The sequence below is a fragment of the Somniosus microcephalus genome, unplaced genomic scaffold, assembly GCF_052327205.1.
Source record: "Somniosus microcephalus isolate GS21.2 unplaced genomic scaffold, FLI_Smic_1.0 unresolved_chr1, whole genome shotgun sequence".
NCBI lineage: Eukaryota > Metazoa > Chordata > Chondrichthyes > Squaliformes > Somniosidae > Somniosus > Somniosus microcephalus.
The window spans coordinates 53,381,585-53,389,607 of record NW_028225179.1 but is presented as its reverse complement, the minus strand read 5'-3'; the positions used below and the strand labels follow the sequence as shown (position 1 = coordinate 53,389,607).

Sequence of the window (8,023 nt, the reverse complement as noted above, 5' to 3'; positions counted from 1 at the left end):
TGAACAAAGGCTGATTTTCTGCCAGTTATTATTTGAAGACTTGTGGAATGTCTCCAGGCCGAGGAAAGTGGTTCTATTAAAATTTTGGAGCGCGTCCGGGATTTGGACCCGGTACCTCTTGCATTTTAATTGTTGTGAATTCCCAAAACAAGAATCACACCCCTAGAGCAAAGAGCCACTAACCCTGCAATGCGTGTTTAATCTCGGCCATGATAATTTCACATACATAAAGCAGATATTTTAGATCAGAGACAGCGTTAAATCTCATATATTGCTCAAATGCATCAATGTGTGAATATGACATTAAATGTGTTTCAGTACAGTGGGGGGATTTAAAGCAGATTCGGGGCCAGTGCATTCCAAGGTAATCTTACCTGTGGTTGTCTTGCCTCCCTCCCACATGCTGCCGGTTTTTAGACCTTGTTTTATATCTGCTGCTTTGCTGGGCCAGTGCATTCGACAGTCTCACAACCCTTTCTACAAATACCCTTTCACTGCTTGACTTCTCTGTTCATTAGTTATGAATCACCTTGAGCTGCAATGGTGGTGTTTTTGACGTCAAATTAAAAGGCAGCCTATTGGAAACACGTTGGTTTCACAGTTTCTTTTGCACAGGAATGAACCTGAATCTTTCAAGATGGAATATTGTGTTTGCTGCACCAAAATAAACAATATCTTGTTATAAATGTTGTCTCGTTAGTTCCCCGGTGTCAGAGAAAGAATTGTCTGATCCCCACATTTATTTCATACTAGCAGGGGAGCCCGGCGTTGCCAGGGCAATTTTGGGGTGCGCGGTGTCCGTGCCCCTGTGTGTCCCCCATCTCTGTCCCTCTCCCCCTCTCCTTGTGCTGTCCTCTCCCTGCATCCCTCCCTCCGCTCCCCCTGCCCCCTCACCTCCCCCTTCCCCCACACCTCCCTCTCCCTCCCTCACATCCCCCTCCCTCCCCTCTCCCTGTCTAGCGCCTGAGGCCCAGTGCCATTCTGATAGCGGCCGTCCGGGGCCTAGCGCTTGAGGCGCGGCCGGGCTGTCGGGCCGAGACGGACCAGAGCTGAGTTCCCTCATGGATTGCGTGGCTGATGGGCGGCCGCTGCAGCGGGATTGGGAGCCACAATGTGGGGGTTCCTGTGGGGATGGAGCTCCCCTGCGGGTGGCGCGGTTGACGGTCGGCCGCTGCCGATGAACCGCCCGTTACGTGGAAACTCACCTGCCGCTGCCGGAGTCAGAATGTGGGGGTTTATTTGGCTGGTAGTGTCCCTGTGGGGATGAAGAAAATGGCGGGAAAGTTTAAGGAGATTGGAGCATTAGGTCCCGCCTGTGACGCACCGATTTGTCAAGCATCTGGTGAGTGAACTGCAGGATTGGTCAAGTAGCACGTCACGCAACGCTAATGAGAGGTAGGATTGGTCAAGCGCTAATGAGTGGATTTTTGAGTAATTTTTAATGTTTTTTGTAGACTGTCCAAACAATATTTGTGTGACTAAAAAGTAAACACAACCACAAGAGTCCACTAGCGATAAGCTTTCTTTTGATATAACATTTGTGTAGGTATGCTCTATAACTTTTGATTGTATAGCTGGACAGACAGAGAGACAGAGAGACAGAGAGAAAGACAGAGAGACATACTCTTAGATATATATATATTAGCTGGAGTGCCCGGCGGTGCCGATGCTTTTTTGAGGGCATGTTGTTGTTGGAAGAGAGAGAGAGAGAGCGACTGCGGGGGGGGAAGAGAGAGCGCGACTGGGGGGCGGAAGAGAGAGACTGACTGGGGGGGAAGAGAGAGAGCGACTGGGGGGAAGAGAGAGCGACGGGGGGAAGAGAGAGAGCGACTGGGGGGAAGAGAGAGCAACTGGGGGGAAGAGAGAGAGAGCGACTGGGGGGAAGAGAGAGCGATGGGGGGAAGAGAGAGAGCGACTGGGGGGAAGAGAGAGCAACTGGGGGGAAGAGAGAGAGAGCGACTGGGGGGAAGACAGAGAGAGCGACTGGGGGGAAGAGAGAGAGCGACTGGGGGGAAGGGGAGGGGGAGGGGAGGGAGGGGAGGGGGTAGGGGAGGGGAGGGGGAGGGGAGGGGCCAGGGGGGAGGGGGAGGGGAGGGGAGGGGGGAGGTGGGAGGGGCAGGGGAGGGGAGGGGGAGGGAGGGGGAGGGGAGGGGGGTGTGGGGGGGGAGGGGAGGGGGGTGTGTGGGGAGGAAGGAGGGGGAGGGGGAGAAAGGGAGGGGGGGAGAAAGGGAGGGGGGGAGCTAGCAGACCCTTTCCCCTCTGCCGGCGATGGCTCCGCGGAGCTCCATTCCACCCCACGTACTGACATGGCTCAGCCCAATCCCCGCCCTCCCGAGCCCCGGCCTCCGGAGCCACGCGGTCCCGAGCACCGGCCTCCCGAGCCCTGCGATCCCGCTCTTCCGAGCCCCACGCTCGGCCTCTCCCGAGCCCCGCCCCCCCCCAGCTCCGCGCTCGCGCTTTCCCGAGCTCCACCCACCCGAGTCCCGCGCTCACTCTCTCCCGAGCCCCGCCCCCCCCGAGTCTCACGCACGAGCTCTCCCAAGCCCTGCCCTCCTGAGCTCCGCCCTCCCAAACCCCTCCCCATGCCCGAGCCGGCTTCAAGACCAGAGAGAGAGATGCCGCCGCACAACCTATCGCGTGAGGCCCGGCCGGACTCAAGTCACGCTCCGGGCAGAAGTTGATGCATGCGCTGACTCCTGCCCCGTCCGCCTTTACTAAGATGGTGGCAGTGGCAGTGGCGACGCTTGGCTCAGGCCCGCCCCCTCCAGCCTTCACAAAGATTGCGGCGATCGCGGGCCTTCTGTTGATCGCGACGGGTGGTGACTAGCTCAGGCGTGGCTGGGCAACAGAGGCCCAGGCTTCGCGGCCTGGAAAAATGGTGAAAGGTAGGAAAATTATAGAGGTTAGAGAAAAGATTTACAAATTAATTAACTTTAAAAAAAAATAATTTGTGTTTTTAAAGCAACTTTTTTTTTGCTGGAAATGTAGATGTGAAAAGAAACACGCAGAAAGTGGGAAAAAGAAATGAACAGTTTGGAATCAAGATGGCGGCCACTCACCTCATCTCAGAACGATAAGGTCAGCCCACACATGCACCGATTGGCCGACCGTCATGTCACCGAACCGTAGGATTGGTCAATCGTCCTGCCACTCGGCTCTGGCAGGGCCCGTCCGCACGCGCAACGAACCTGCCCCCGCCATGCAGCGATTGGTTGACCGTCGGGTCGCTCGACCGTACGATTGGTCGACCTTAATGTCACTCTATGCTAATGAGCGGATAATGAGCAGAATTTTGAACGTTTTTTGGATACCGCGGGCGCAATTTTTGTCTCGCCGAAAAGTAAATACACTTCTGACCGCTCTGGAATCATAAGCTTTCTTTTGATGTAATGCACGTGTAGGTAGGCTCTATAACTTTAGAGTGCATAGCCGGACAGACAGGCAGACGGAAGGACAGACAGATAGACAGACAGACAGATCGATCCTTTTATATATGTAGATAATAAGACACAAACTCAGGTAATCATTCAGAATCACCCCACAGATTGACACTGAGATAAATTAAGTGGGAGATACAGACAACAATGGGACACATGGCGGAATAGACAAGAGAGCTGGAGAAATACAAAATGGACTGAGACTCCAGAAGACAGTGACCGGTAGCTGATAGAGGTCAGTGAGTGGAGGTGATTTTTTTTTTCGGGATTTGGCCCCGTGGCTTAGCTGATCAAAGCGTCTGTCTAGTAAACAGGAGATCCTGGGTTCGACTTGCAGCGGGGCCTTTGTTTTATTGAATCTCTAGGGGTAAGTTTCTTCTCGTGTGAAAAGGCTAAAATTCTTTTTAATGTAACTGCAGCTGCACTGGTTCCCATTCTGGTGGAACGCTCCAATACCTGCGGGGCCTGGGTCGAATTCCACCACTGTCCTAATTTCTGGCGGTGCTGATTTTGGCCTCTTCACCAAAAATCCATCTTTTCTATGCAGTGCCGTGCGTTACTTTGTTGCAGTCAGAGCAGAGCTTCAGTAGTTGATGTGTGGCGCCGTGATCGGATAGTGGTTAGTACTCTGCGTTGTGGCCGCAGCAATCTCGGTCAGAATCCCAGTCACGGCACAGATTTTTCATCCTTCCACAATCAATAGCCTTCCTTTACATTCCTCCTTCAATTTCATTGTAAATTTCCTGCAGTATTACCTTAATCTTACATTCACTTTCACCTACTTAAAACGCTAAGTGTGCTCTGCTACCACCGCTGTTCCTGGGGCACATGTCCCATTCACCCCAATCTGAGTTGGTGCTTTCAAACCAGTCGATATACTTAGACCTGCGGGACCTCTCGACAGACAAGCTCTGCGAAAGCAGGGCCGGCATTTGGAACCAAAGCAGCCTGATTGTACAAGAAAATTCCTCGGGAAATGAAGTGCACTGGGGAGGCTAACTGAAAAATTGGGTTTGTTCACCTGGTAGTTGCCGCTTTTCCCTAAACAGTTGAGGGGCGTGAGCGATGGGAAGCGCTACATAGCTGCGGATGAAGGGTGAAATATGCAATTTTGACAAACTGGCTACCAAAAATGAAAACGGACGCTCAGTAGTTATCAAGGAGAGTGAGGGACGCTCCGGATGTACAAGACAGTTGAAGGGACGCTCCGGATTTACCAGGCAGAGTAAGGGACGCTCCGGATGTACCAGACGGTTTAGGGGACGAGCCGGATTTACCAAACAGGGTAAGGGACGGTCCTGTTGCACCAGACAGGGTAAGTGACACTCCGGATATATCAAACAGGGTAAGGGACGCTCCGGATGCATCAGACAGGGTAAGGGACGCTTCGGATGTATCGGATAAGGTAAGAGACACTCCGTATGTAACAGACAGGGTAATGTACGCTCCCGATGTACCAGACATTGTAAGGGAAGCTCCGGTTGTATCAGATAGGGAAAGGGATGCACCGGATGTACCAGACAGGGTAAGGGATACTCCGGATGTACTAAACAGGGTAAGGGATGCTCAAGAGGTTCTGGAGCGCGTAAGGGATGCTCAGGGCCAATCAGACAGAGTAAGGGACGCTCAAGAGGTATCAGAGAGTCTGATGGATGCAGATTTATTACTTTCTACAGCTCACATTTTCTAATTATCAATAAAAGCAAAAGTTGAATCCTAATGCAACAGATGGTCTGCCGTGTCCCACGTGGGGGCAATGAGAAGGTAGAATGGGGCCGGAGTGAACATTTACAGTGCTCAGAAATACATTTATAACTGGCATAAATTCCCCCACTCAATACATTTATAAATAATACAGATACATCTAAACATATTTGTAGCGATCAGAGGTGCAAAAGCATTTACAACTAATACAATAGCAACTCACCAATACATTTGTATCTAACATGGACACACACAAATATACTTACAACCATCACTACTGATAGTTTGCTAAAAAAAATACTTTAATTGTTTGTCTTTAAAGCCACAATATTTACATGGTAGTTTGCACTGACCTTCCTCCAAAGCCGCTGGAGACTGATGGAGAATGATTTGGGTTCTAAACGATCATTTCTTAGGCGGATTCGAGCAACTTTTGAGCGCAAGTCCAATATTAGAAGTCGACATTAAAAATGGCCTCACGCGGAACCATTCGCAAATGTCAATCTACAATCCCCAAAGCGAGATTCATACCCCTAGACTAAAGAGTCACTCTGTCTGGAATACAGGCCCAGTCAACTGGTTATCAAACGGAAAATCAAATGGATTTGTCATGTATTGTCCATTGCATTTTGTCTGAAAAGTGGGCCCGCAGTTCCATTCTGGTTCCAAGCCCTCTTTTTGCTGTCGATTACTTGCCCGGAATGTGCTTGGAGAAGTGTTGGAATCGAGGCACAACCCTTCCCACTGTCGCTTCCTCTAAATCTCCGTCCAGGATTTATCACCAGTGCAAGGTCCATCAGCTTGAGCTACTGTTTAATTTGTTCTCGGCATTAACTGTGCTGATCCTTTAACTTGTTCCACTACACGGCATCTCCAAATTTGTCGATTGCACCTCGAGGGCACTTTTCATAGGTAAACCTGCAACATCTGCCAGAGAAAGATTCAATTTCAGCGTTTCCAACAACGAGTCGACCTATATCAACCTCGACATCCTCACCTACACGCTGCAGATGCAAATCTCTGCGCTCCTCTGCTTCAGTGACATTTTGTTTCGCAGCGATGGGCAGTTTACACTCTCTGAGGCTGCAATCGCTGTTTTCCGCCGGCAGTAGGCGCTTGGAGAGAGCGGGGCCGGACAGGCAGCCTGAAGTTCGCTGCTGTCGCGGCCTCACTCACTCCGGGAGCTGGGTAACAGCAAACAAACTCATGGGTTTGTTGCCGGGTCTGAAATGCAGCTCCGAACTGTTGCTATTGACCGAGGCAGCGCTGCAGGATCCTGTAATGTTATCTCACACTGTCGGTATTTCTGTACAGTTTGAGTGTGCACAGAACTGTATAGAGAAAAGGAGAATACCGCACGGCTGTTAGTGCATTTTATTGATCTCTACCTACAAGAGATGATTGAATTAGGGACCTGTTGTACTTTAGACGGAAGTGATAACCGCTACACTTCAGAAACTGCTGTTCCTTAAATAATTAGAGAAGCAGCTCAGAACAGCAATTGTCGTCTGCAAATACTCTTACCCTGCGATACGGGTTCCATTGCATGTCAAGGAGTGAACTTTAAGAAAACTGTTTATACTATTAAGTAAAACTCATTAGACTGTGTCAAAAGTTTGTTGTAATCGTCATTAATCACCGGGTAACTCACATGGTTACCGAATCATGGACAAAAGTTTAAAACGTTTCTTGCGTTTTGCATGTGATGAATTTTCATCGGTTCTCATTTTGCAGACCGCATTACAGGAGTTGGGTAAAAATGTTCAGTGTTTATGGCACCAGGATCTGGTGCAGCCGTTGGTAAATTCACCAGCTCGCTAACACATGAGAAATCACCTGCTTCACTCTTTCATATAAACCCAGCCAATGCACCTCAATTAAACAACATTGCGCCCCCGCACGATTAGACAACCTGAAATGTGCAAGTAAATGAGCACGGATAACTAATGCGTATCAAGCGCAGCTCTAGTGGCGCAATTGGTTAGCGCGTGGTACTTATATAACAGTTTTGTCTTCGGGGAAATGCCGAGGTTGTGAGTTCGAACCTCACCTAAAGCAGCCAATGTTTTTGCTCTTAGTTTCCTGAGGCCCACCGTGTTGCAATAACGGATGGGAGTTTTAAAGGAGCCCTTCAGTGTTACTTATTGACAGGAGGGAAGGTGGGGCCAGCGCAGGGAAACCCAATGCAACTTCGAGCCCAAGACCGGCGGCTGGTTGTTCTCGAGATCTGATTCTCGCTCAAGGGATTTCGCTACTTAAAAAGGCGAGAGGTCCAGGGATCTCTACCTACAAGTAGATGATTGAATTCGGGGCCTGTTGTACTTTAGACGGAAGTGATAACCGCTACACTTCGGAAACTGCTGCTCTTTAAATAATTAGAGGAGCAGCTCAGAACAGCAATTGTCAGCTACAAATACTCTTACCCTGCGATAGGGTTCCATTGCATGTCAAGGAGTGAACTTTAAGAAAACTGTTTATTCTATTAAGTAAAACTCATTAGACTGTGTGAAAAGATTGTTGTAATCGTCATTAATCACCGGGTAATTCACATGGTTACCGAATCATGGGCAAATGTTTAAAACGTTTCTTCCGTTTTGCATGTGATGAATTTTCATCGGTTCTTATTTTGCAGACCGTATTGTAGGAGTTGGGTAAAAATGTTCAGTGTTTATGGCGCCATGATCTGGTGCAGCTTTTGGTAAATTCACCAGCTCACTAACACATGAGAAAACACCTGCTTCACTCTTTCATATAAACCCAGCCAATGCACCTCCATTAAACAACATTGCGCCCCCGCACGATTAGACAACCTGAAACGTGCAAGTAAATGAGCACGGATAACTGGCACACATGAAGCGCAGCTGTAGTGGCGCAATCGGTTC

The 8,023-nt window shown here is 49.7% G+C and overlaps 1 non-coding gene across 1 annotated transcript; it reads left to right on the top strand.

Moving 5' to 3' along the window:
• Positions 1 to 7,103: 7,103 nt before the first annotated feature.
• On the top strand, positions 7,104 to 7,199 carry trnai-uau (transfer RNA isoleucine (anticodon UAU)). The gene is made up of 2 exons: positions 7,104 to 7,141; positions 7,164 to 7,199. It is a non-coding gene; the product is annotated as a tRNA-Ile (tRNA).
• The last annotated feature ends 824 nt before the right edge of the window (positions 7,200 to 8,023 follow it).